Genomic DNA, 12754 nt, shown 5'->3' on the forward strand with positions numbered 1-12754 from the left:
GAGTCCCGTGGTCCGGGGCATCAAACGATGGGCCCCCTCTTCCCTCCCTTTTTTTTCTCTTCAGTCGATCTCCCTCTCTCGCGTTCTCTCTCTCTATGCCCATGACCATGGCTTACAGAGTGAGAGAAGTCCTGAGCTATTCATGGAAGGGATTACAGCAGTTTTAATGACCACCTGCCCTTTCTCCTGCACTGTATTGTGTAGTGTTGGGCCGAGCAGCTAGGATTTCTCTGTTTTTAAAGGGTCAGAGACCAACTACTGACCCTTGTCTCCACCATCACAAACCTGACGGCACTGCCCCCAGATAGGTGGTGTGGTCATAGTTAATGTTATTATTAACATCCATCCATTTAGCCAACATGGTCATTTCATAGGCTACAGCTTCTCTTGTGTGACAAAAATAATGTTCAAATGAAACCAACAGTTTGTCAATGTTTTAGTGTTTTAAAGTGGAGTGAGTAATACTGGGCATGACTCATATTGTCTATAAGATAATGGCTGACATTTTTAGTGCTAAAGTCTTCTGCAAAGTGCCAAAAAATGACAATAAACCTCAGCATGATTTCATTCAAAATTCTTGTTCAACAACGTGAATTATGAAGAGGCAAATGTTTATGTATTGCTCAGTTTACTGAACTCAAGTTAAATAATTATGTATTGCTCAGTGTACTGAACTCAAGTTAAATAATTGCCTACTCATGCCACATATTGTTGAAGAATGTTTCAAATGAAATCGCACTGCAAGATTATAATGAGGTTTACGGTCATTTTTGCACATTGCTTTTTCACTACCAAAATGTTGCCCAATGTATTATGTTAATAGAAATATAATATATAATATAATATGGTTATGTAACAGTTAATGGAAGTTACGATGGGCCCTTACTATTCTTTTATATCCTTTATGGGCTGCTCTTATCACAAACAGTTTTGTGCTGATGAATTTTAAGCATAGAACCTACAATGTTTCATACACGTGAACATTATACAGCTTGGCGTGTTCTGTATCTATCTATAATCAGATGACATTTGCAGTTATTTGTGGATTTCACCTACCAAAAGACTTTCAAGAGTAGCTCAGCCATCAGAAGTAAACAAGTGATTTTTGACATTCTCTTTTTTTTCATTGCTTTTCTCCCCTCGTCCATCTTTCCTCGCCCTCTACCCATTCCTTTCACACACGCATGCACACGCACGCACGCACGCACGCACACACAGGGATCAGGCTTGAGTGCTGCTGCATGGAGAGTTCAGGCAGCTCGGTGAAGGAGGTGGCTCAAGCTTCCATTAGCATCAGAATGGCAACATATTCCTGCCGTGAGTCAACATTAGTTCATTTCAGAATCGAGGGGCTGAAGGCAGGCCAAAAAACTATAGCTCTCTCCTCTGGATATGTGTTCTGGGTCCTAACAGTGGCTGTGCCTTGCACCGTGTTTGCGTGTGTGGTCCATCCTCATTGTGGAGTGAATGAACTACACCTGTTCTGTATCTCTTTGGAATGTATGGTGGCTCACAAACAGGTCTCAAGGCCCGTCAGCGGCTTTTCCAGCAAAAGTACACAGAAAATGTCACTCTCCCCTGTGTAAGATTTACATTGTCTTCACAAACAAATGGCTATCACATGTTGTACTTGTGTCAATGGGGGGGTGAGTACTAGGCAATGAATAGGGTACATAACCAATGTATTTAGGTGCTTGTGCCTTTGTCCCAGCTTTATGCCTTTTACTGTAAGGACAGAATTACATCTGATGAAGACCAGTACTGATGAAGAATATTAAACAGCAGACTATAAAATGGGGAGAATTGGCAACCAAGAGTTGTATGGTGCTCTTTATACATACATGTATATTTTAATAGTCTGTTATTTAATAGTTTAACATTTTATAACAGGGTCATCACATTGCCCTTTTACACCACAACTCTTGCCCATCACATTGGATCTGTGTGTGTGTGAGTGAGAGAGAGAGAGAGAGAGAGAGGGGTGTGTCTCTGCACTACACTGTCCAATCCACCAGACCTCCAGCTGGGTCCAAAGGGGAGAGGAGTCCCATGGTCTGGCCTCCATATGCTAGTGCTCTGGACCCAGGCTGTCAGTGTTAGCCCCAGCACATGGAGGGCAGTCGGGGGTAAGCGGGGGGCCGCCTCCCTACCAGTATTGTGCGGAGGGGACGGGAGCCGAGCGGGGCCCAGCAGGAGAGGAGAGGCCTTTTCTAAAGAGTGAGCCAAATGAAGCTCTCTTTCTCACACCCTGCTTTCTCTCTCCCGCCACATTTCTCCTCCTCTCTCTCGCTCTCTCTCTCTCTCACACACCCTGCTTTCTCTCTCCCTGCTTTCTCTCTCCCTCCACATTCTCCCTCCGCTCTCTCTCTCTCTTTCTTATTCACCCACACCACCTCCTCTCTTTCTTCTCTGGGCTGGCAGATTGATACACTCGCTGAAATGTGATTTTTGTTTCAGTGTTCTCTGTGAATTGACTTTTCTGAAACCGAACCGACCATTCCTCTTTCCCACTAACCTATTCTCGGCTAAATTCAATCGAGCCACACTGCGCTGTTTTTCAATCATTTTGTACACATTCAAGTCGCTCGCGAGAAGATGTAAGGAAGGGACCAGACAAATCTCTTTGGTCTTTCTATACACAATGTCTCTCATTTTGAATTCCCACATGTATTGCTGATCACCAGTCTGAATGGTCCTGATTAAGTGTTGTTTTTGTGGTCTCCACACTTGAATTCCAAAGCCCGAGGGAGACATTTTCCCTTTTGTCTTTGACATCAAAGTTATTTGGGATGGAGTGTTTCTCAGCGACTGATGAATCATGGGGTCATCAAGTCTAATGTGTGTTTACCAACCACCACCCAACCAATCTTGGACTATGAACTATGGAATCACCATGCGGCATAACATGCATTCTTCAAGTGTTGGTGTGTTTTTGTGGTGGTACTGATTCCCATAGAGATCCTATATAATTCTATACGTAATTCAATGGTGATTCCTGAATTTGTTTCTGTCAAAAACTGAGACATTCTTCCTTTTTTGGGTTTGGTTAAAGAGGAGGCCTTTTATTTTGATGATCACCTTAATGTATTAGTCATGTCTGCTATTCAGTTCCATAAATGGTGTGGATTGGCCTGAGTTTTAAAGCTCCAATTGTCAATGGACCCAGTCCAGTACAGGACAGACCATAAATAGGCTGTGGAGAGTCATTCCTTTAATGAAATAGTAGAGGGTACTGCTGAGTACAAACATACTGTGTGGATTAACAGAGCTATCACAGGGAGTTTGTTCTATGTAAGACTGCCCATCAACTCACGTCTTATTTCAAGTTTGGTGTACACATGGTATACACCATCCAACAAAATGCTTACTTGCAGGTTCTTTCTCCACAATGCAACAACAATAAGAAATAATGAAAGATTAGAATACAAACATAAAGTAAATGGCTCAGTAGAATATAATAAACATTTTAAGAAGAGTATAATTCAGCAAGGCACAATTTATTGTACAATATTTACACATCAGAGAAAGGGGGATTGGGAGGCAAGTGTTTAAATTGTGCAGTATAAGCAATAGTAAATAAGAATCTGGTAGCAGCAATTGTGATATGTGTGTGTGTATGTCTGTCTGTGTGTGTGTGTGTGTGTGTTTGCGCATGAGGGAGTGCATGTGTGCTAAGTTGCAGAGAATCAGAGCAGGTGGTCAGTCCAGTTCAAGTGTTCAGCAGTCTGATGGCTTATAGATAGAAACTGTCTCTGAGCCTGTTGGTATCAGACCTCATGCTCCGTCTTCCCGACGGTAAGGGAGTGAACAGCTCGTGGCTGGGGTGTGTGGTCCTTGATGATGCTGCGGGACTTCCTCAGGCACTGTACATCTAACAGAGTGAATAGTTGATAAAGCAAGAGAAGATTGATATATAGATCAAAAAGATGTACTACATTTACTGTATTTGTGTATTCTAATGGTAGGCAACCGAGTGTTACACATTTTTAGGTATACAATATCATATTGCATTGACTCCAGCAAGGTTATGGTGATTTTGTATATTATTATAAATTGCGTGTTAATGTTATACTATTATTTTCTATTATACTATAGATTATTAAACTGCTAAAAAAGTTTGACTATAAAAGTTGTCAGTATTATACAACGAGGTGTAGCTGTGCTGTACCTAAACTGTAGCTGCTAATATCATCATCATCATTATAATGTAAATACAGTTTTAACAATAACTTACACTACCGTTCAAAAGTTTGGGGTCACTTAGAAATGTCCTTGTTTTAGAAAGGGACATTTTTTTGTCCATTAAAATAACATCAAATTGATCAGAAATACATTGTAGACATTGTTAATTTTGCAAATGACTATTGTAGCTGGAAACTCGTACAACACTGTGTACTACTCCCTTCACAGAACAGCGCAAACTGGCTCTAACCAGAATAGAAAAAGGAGTGGGAGGCCCCGGTGCACAACTGAGCAAGAGGACAAGTACATTAGATTGTCTAGTTTGAGAAACAGACGTCTCACAAGTCTTCAACTGGCAGCTTCATTAAATAGTACCCGCAAAACACCAGTCTCAACGTCAACAGTGAAGAGGCGACTCCGGGATGCAGGCCTTCTAGGCAGAGTTCCTCTGTCTAGTGTCTGTGTTCTTTTTCCCATCTTAATCTTTTCTTTTCATTGGCCAGTCTGAGATATGGATTTTTCTTTGTAACTGCCTAGAAGGCCAGCATCCTGGAGTCCCCTCTTCACTGTTGACGTTGAGACTGGTGTTTTGCTCCAGATACTCAACTAGATTGACCTCAAACCTCATTGTTTGTAGACATGTTATTATTAATTGTGTGAGCCAAACTTGCACATTATGGAAATTAAACGTAGATCAAACTGTGTAAAATGACTGAATGGCCAGGGGTGGAATTGGTGATATAAAAAGTGCTGATTTAGTAGCTGAATTCCTGGTGATTTTTCTGAATTCCTGGTGATTTTACTGAATTCGAATTCCTGGTGATTTTACTGAATTCCTGGTGATTTTACTGAATTCGAATTCCTGGTGATTTTACTGAATTCCTGGTGATTTTCCAGACCGATGTTTTTCAAACTATATTAAGGACATGTTGGCTGAAATAACAACACTATAAAACAGACATTTGCTTCCGTAATTTATATTTGACTATGACAGTGATGGTATGGTACACTGGAATTATTGGCACAATTTTAAACAATAATTTACTGTTTTTCATAAACCCAGCTTTTGAATGGGGAGTTATTATCTCAGAGGTTTTATTGATTTTCAAGTCTGCTCTGACCATGTTCCTCTGCTGCCCTCTACTGTTGCTGTTCTGAACTCCAAGTAGAGTGACACAGATCAAGGGATTTATCTCAATTCATTGATACCTTGCACCCTATCTCCTCTCACCTCCTTTTCAACTGTATTGTAGGAGAGTCAAGAGTACTTACCTACACAACACATAGCATTTTCAGCCTTTTTTTTGCACCATATCTTTTGCTGTATCCACTAGGTGGCGGAGGAGGGTCATGCATTTGTACATTTGTACCAGGGCATTCTTCTTTTATGTCACGGCCGTTTAGAAGTATTACATCCAGTGCTGGCTGGTGGGCGGAGATCTCGGCGGGAATGGGCTTACTGTAATGACTGGAATAGAATAAATCAAACAGTGATGTGTTTCAATTACAATCAGCCCGCTTACGATATCTCCCCCCACAAGAGTCCTCTGATTGCGTCGTCATGTGTGCTGGGACTGGACGCCAAACCATCACTTTTTTCATTATTTCAGTCCAAATACTGCTAAATAACTCATATATAGCATGGTTTATCCAGGAGAGTATCATCCCAGTATCATACCCAAAACATTATTGCTTTCCTTTGTAAGAGCTGATAAATTACAATCTACACAATGTGCCACTGGAGTAGTACAGGATTACGCTGTACAGAACAGAATCAGTATAACTTCATTATTAATCACCCATGAATAAATACTACATAATGTCATCTGACATAGGTACAAGAGATACCAAACACAGAAAAGTTCACAGGTCCACAGTTCAGATCTTTAGCCAGCTGGTGTCAGCATTATAACTGCTATATGAGGAGAATGAATGAATGAATGAATAATTATTATTGTTCTTCATAATAATTAAATGTATTGTTCTTCATCAAAAAATATTTTTTTTCCCACAGCTCACCAGTGCATTTGAAAAGTAGTTATAACATTGCATTTTTTGTGTTTAATTGCCCAAATTATGTACATTGAGTTGCAGTCTGTGATTGGTACATCCATTTTTTTATTTTTAAATTAATTATATATAGTAGTTGATTATTGAAGAATATAACTAAATGCCTCATGAGCTTAGTTCAACTGTTGTACCTCATCAGAACCCCCAAATGTTGTTTAACTCCATTGGTTGTAAACAATATAATTGTAATTTAATACTGTAGGGCCATACTTGCGAACATTAGAAAAAGTTTCAATTTAACCTAGACCTCCAGGTCAAAATGCGCATCAGCCAATTAAAATCGTTGAGGTACTTGCACATGATAGAACGCTACACGGTATGTGGTCTCATCAGATAACCTGGCACACGTTAGCCCTATGGTCCCATCAGATAACCTGGCAAACGTTAGCCCTATGGTCCCCTCAGATAACCTGGCACACGTTAGCCCTATGGTCCCATCAGATAACCTGGCACACGTTAGCCATTTACATTTACATTTACATTACATTACATTTAGCCCTATGGTCCCATCAGATAACCTGGCACACGTTAGCCCTATGGTCCCATCAGATAACCTGGCACACGTTAGCCCTATGGTCCCTTCAAATAACCTGGCACACGTTAGCCCTATGGTCCCATCAGATAACCTGGCACACGTTAGCCCTATGGTCCCATCAGATAACCTGGCACACGTTAGCCCTATGGTCCCATCAAATAACCTGGCACACGTTAGCCCTATGGTCCCATCAAATAACCTGGCACACGTTAGCCCTATGCTCTCATCAGATAACCTGGCACACGTTAGCCCTATGGTCCCATCAGATAACCTGGCACATGTTAGTCACCCTTTTTGCTAAATTCACCAGCTGACAGTGACTATTTCCTGTACCAAATTCTGCATAATCTTATTAACAAAGATCTTAGACTTTGTAGCCACCAACCAATGGTATTTCTTAAAACAGGTCAACTTGGCCACCAGAAGGATATTTTAAACCTCCAAATTCAAGGTTTACTTTTGTTCCACTAGATCTGTAAAGTGTAGTGTCCCACTCAATATTGCATGATGCATCCTTGACAAGGCAGGCACATGACAAAATCCCATGTTTTTGCCGATCACACACATTCATGTGTTTTCACAGCAATAAAGATGTAGGAGGATTATATAACATGTAAATGTATTGTAAAAAAAAAAGTCGCTGACGCTTATACTTACGTCAAATAGCTGTAATCTACACCTCCCTTAACGCTATCACTAATTGGTGGTATGCTCCACAAAGAAGTTAAGTCCAGAGAAAGCAAAATACGATGGATGGGAGTTCAAATCCCCCTTGGGGCAAGGTTTTTGTTTTAGGAAAAAACGATCCACTGTTTGTCCTCGAGTCAAATAACGCATATGTGACGAAGTAGATGATAATAAAAAGCATATAAAACTTTGTAGGCTTACATTTATATGTAAATGTCCATGGAATATAGACTATGCAATATGACTATTAGGCCATAGCAGTGTTTGCCTTTAAGAGGACCTTCCCCAAACTGTTGCCACAAAGTTGGAAGCACAGAATTGTTTAGAATGTCATTGTATGCTGTAGCATTAAGATTTCCCTTCACTGGAACTAAGGGGCCTAGCCCGAACCATGAAAACAGTCCCAGACCATTATTCCTCCTCCACCAAACTTTACAGTTGGCACTATGCATTGGGGCAGGTAGCGTTCTCCTGGCATTCGTGTGATTCATCACTCCAGAGAATGCATTTTCACTGCTCCAGAGTCCAATGGCAGCGAGCTTTACACCACTCCAGCCGACGCTTGGCATTGCGCATGGTAATCTTGGGCTTGTGTGCGGCTGCTTGGCCATGGAAACCCATTTCATGAAGCTCCCGACAAACAGTTCTTGTGCTGACGTTGCTTTCAGAGGCAGTTTGGAACTCGGTTGCAACCGAGGACAGACAATTTTAATGCGCTTAAGCACTTGGCGGTTCCGTTCGGTGAGCTTGTGTGGCCTACCACTTTGCAGCTGAGCAAAGTTTCCAATTCACAATAACAGCACTTACAGTTGACCAGGGCAGCTCTAGCAGCGCAGAAATGTGATGAACTGACTTTTTGGAAAGGTGGCATCCCTATGACGTTGCCACGTTGAAAGTCACTGAGCTTTTCAGTAAGGCCATTCTACTGCCAATGTTTGTCTATAGAGATTGCATGGCTGTGTCCTCGATTTTATACACCTAGCAGCAACAGGTATGGCTGAAATAGCCGAATCCACCAATTTGAAGGGGTGTCCACATACTTTTGTGTAGCTATATTGTATTATTTAATGGCGCTTGACGGGACAGCTGCCGTTTTATGTGCTCCAAAGCAACTGTGCTGTTTTGTTAATTTTTTCGCGTTATTTGTAACTTCGTTTTTTTTACTTATTTTGTACATACAGTAATATTGCTGCTACTGTCTCTTATGACCGAAAATAACTTCTGGACATCAGAACAGCGATTACTCACCTTGAACTAGACAAAGATTTTTTTCTTTAATGAGTCCGACGCAAAGGGTATACTACTTTCTCGGGAACTGGCCCAAATCCCCGTCATTTGCGTGAAGAAAAGATGGAGAAAAAGGGGGCGGCGGTCGGGCGAGTGAGTAAACACCCTCTACCATCAGTCCTATTAGCCAACGTACAATCATTGGATAACAGAATGGATCAGCTCTGATCAAGGATATCCTACCAATGGGACATTAAAAACTGTAATATCTTGTGTTTCACAGAGTCGTGGCTGAACGATGACATGGATAACATACAACTGAGGTAGAGTATTTCATGATAAGCTGTAGACCACACAATTTACCAAGAGAGTTTTCATCTATATTTTTTGCAGCTGTCTATTTTTCCACCACAATCTGATGCTGGCAGTAAGACGGCACTCAACGAGCTGTATACTCCACACACAGAGACGAGTACGATGCTCTCCCTCACCCTCCATTTGGCAAATCTGACCATAACTCTATCTTCCTGATACCTGCTTACAAGCAAAACTAAAGCAGGAAGCACCAGTGACTGGCTCAATAGCTACAGGACTGTTTTACTAGCACAGACTGGAATATGTTTTGGGATTCTTCCGATGGCATTGAGGAGTACACCACATCAGTCACGGGCTTCATCAATAAGTGCATCGATGGCGTCGTGCCCACAGTGACCATACGTACATACCCCAACCAGAAGCCATGGATTACAGGCAACATCTGCACTGAGCTAAAGGGCAGAGCTGCCGCTTCAAGACATCTTTCTATGCCCTCCGACAAACAATCAAACAGGCAAAGCGTCAATACAGGACTAATATTGAATCGTACTACACCGGCTCTGACGCTCGTCGGATGTGGCAGGGCTTGCAAACTACTACAGACTACAAAGGGAAGCACAGCCACGAGCTGCCCAGTGACACGAGCCTACCAGACGAGCTAAATAACTTCTATGCTCACCTCGAGGCAAGCAACACAGAAGCACGCATGAGAGCATCAACTGTTCTTGACGACTGTGTGATCACTCCCTCCTTAGCCAATGTGAGTAAGGCCTTCAAACAGGTCAACATTCACAAGGCTGCAGGGCCAGATGGATTACCAGGACGTGTACTCCGAGCATGCGCTCACCAACTGTCAAGTGTCTTCACTGACATTTTCAAGCTGTCCCTGACTGAGTCTGTAATACCAACATGTTTCAAGCAGACCACCATAGTCCCTGTGCTCAAGAACACCAAGGTAACCTACTTAAATGACTACCAACCCGTAGCACTCACGTCTGTAGCCATGAAGTGCTTTGAAAGGCTGGTTATGGCTCATATCAAAACCATTATCCCAGAAACCCTAGACCCACTCCAATTTGCATACTGCCATAAGAGATTCACAGATGATGCACTCCACACTGCTCTTTCCCTACTGGACAAAAGAAACACCTACACGAGAATGCTATTCATTGACTACAGCTCAGCGTTCAACACCATAGTGCCCTCAAAGCTCATCACTAAGCTAAGGACCCTGGGACTAAACACCTCCTTCTGCAACTGGATCCAGGACTTCCTGCCAGGCCGCTCCCAGGTGGTAAGGGTAGGTAACAATACATCTGGCACTATGATCCTCAAGGGTGCATGCTCAGTCTCCTCCTGTACTCCATGTTCATTGTTTGCTATCATGTGATTCCAAATCCTGAATCAATCCATACTATTTGACCACAGATAGTGCTATCCAGAATCCTTGGCATGTCCCTACCCTAAACCTAGCCTTAACTCTTACCCTAACCATAAACCTTACCTAACCCTTACCTTAACCATTTTAAATGGGATGTCCCAAGGATCCCGGATAGCATGGGCCATTTGACTACAGGCAGTAACCTTCGCTGTTGGTTAAACAGGCAAGACTGCTAAGCAGTGCATGTAGCCCTGCCCCACGTAGAGTTGGTAGCTAAATTGAATATCCAAGTGTTCATTGGCTGAGCCGGCAAATACGTTTTGTTTTACTGGTATATGCCCAAACCACTGTTTCCACTCAGGCCAAGCTGTCTTTGACAATTTTAAATGTGACAGATTTTCTTTTTGCAAACAGTGCTGAGATCTGCAATTTACAGTTGCTAAGTACGCACTTGTTATTCTTGAACATTTTAGCACAGAAGTGATCCAGACATTTTGTCTACATTCAACGGCAATGATCAGCTACTGATTAATGATGAAAATGACAGGGATTGCAATAACTAATACAAATGTATTAATTGATGCTATCTTTTTCACTGAGACAGTACACAGTTATCAACATGTCAGTTTACACGTCAATATACATTTTCCGGAGTAAGCTATGAAGCTAATTTTCATCCTTAACACCCGGGCATGCTACACAACCCACAACGTACTGAGATGCATTTTCAGATATGGTTAGATTTGTTTGCAAGCGTACTCCATTAGGATGTGAATCTACTTTATCTGTTAAAATTTCGTTTTAAAAAAACAATGTGTGTCTAAGTGTTGGAAAAATGAATATTTTGTCACACAGTAGCCTAATAGTACACCCACAATTCAAAAATAGAATGGTAGGCTTGTCTTGGGAGTGGATCAGCTGGTTGCTGTGGAGTGAGTTGCATCGCTGTGGGCTGCAGGCCAGACTGGTAGAAAAAGGCCCAAGTGCTGTCATATAGAACCTGCCCAGTGGTGCATTATGGGAAAAGACACGGGTCACTGGCTTGGTGAACTGAACAGGGAACTCTTGTATCTCATCACTTGAGAGAAGCAGGGCCACACCTAGCACAGGAATTTAGCCAAGGCAAACTGACTTGAAGAAAAACCATTAGGTCTTCTATTGAAACAAAATATCTAATCTATCATCTCTGTTTTTGGTTTTATGCTGCTTCATTATTGTATGTATGACCTAACCTAGAGAAGTCATCACATCACGACTGATGACATTTTCTATCCCACAATCCTTTCCTTTCTCTAGAGTTTCACATTTCCCTGCTATGAGAAAAACAAGAAGAGGTGGCAGAACAGCATTCGGCACAATCTCAGTCTCAATGATTGCCTCTTCAAAGTGCCCAGGGAAGGTGGATGTGACAGGAAAGGGAATTTCTGGACATTGGATCCTGCATTTGAGGACTTATTTGAGAAAGGCAACTTCAAATGCCAGAGAAGGGTGAGGAGACACTGCCTGTCTATGTACCGGCACCTTTTGTCAGTAACCCTTGGACCCTCTCCCAGCCAAACTCACCTCAGGCCACCTCAAACAGCTATCCACAGTCGCAACCTATCAACAGACATGCGTTCCAAATGGATACGTCAGCTCCCCTGTGACCTACTGCCATCAGCTCCAAACCACCTACAGTGCTTACCACTGAAACGTGTCCGTTCTGGTGCCATATAACGGATGCCACTACGGTGGTATGACCCAGCCTTTGAGCCCCAGTGGTGGCTAGACTTTCTCAGCTAGCTACCCCCATTTCTCCTATGTCAGACAACCAGAAATGTCACTTATGCACTCATTTGAATAGATGTTGGAATCAGGTTTGCGAACATTGAACGCATGTTTTCTCCAGATTTCAGCTAATTTATCAAATTAAATATTTGTGCAAATACAGACAGATTGTTGTTTTGATATCTGATAGGATTTTAATAGCTAATTTACAAACCCAGTATTTCTCCAGCTAATCACATTTGGACCAGGTTGGACCAATTATGGCAATCCGATGAGTTATTTTATTTTGAAATATCATGTTTCTTTATTACAGGCAGGCTATTAGGCTGTTCGTTGTTAATGTTATTTCTTTTCCATTTTTTATTGAATTAAATATTTAAGGCTGGGGTCGGCCTATTGCATTTTTCATCTGGATTTTCCAATTTAGGCATTTTGGTATTGTAGGCAGTGGTGGAAAAAGTACTCAATAGTCATACTTCAGTAAAAGTAAAGATACCTTAATAGAAAATGACTCAAGTAAAAGTGAAAGTCACCCAGTAAAATACTACTTGAGTAAAAGTCTAAAAGTATTTGGTTTTAAATATACTTAA

At 41.8% G+C, this 12754-nt stretch overlaps 1 pseudogene; it reads left to right on the plus strand.

Annotated features, from left to right (window-relative positions):
* The window catches only part of LOC123727314 (forkhead box protein I2-like), a 33060-nt pseudogene extending 20850 nt beyond the window's left edge, over positions 1 to 12210 (plus strand).
* Positions 12211 to 12754: the final 544 nt, after the last annotated feature.

The sequence above is a fragment of the Salmo salar genome, chromosome ssa15 (genome assembly GCF_905237065.1).
Source record: "Salmo salar chromosome ssa15, Ssal_v3.1, whole genome shotgun sequence".
NCBI lineage: Eukaryota > Metazoa > Chordata > Actinopteri > Salmoniformes > Salmonidae > Salmo > Salmo salar.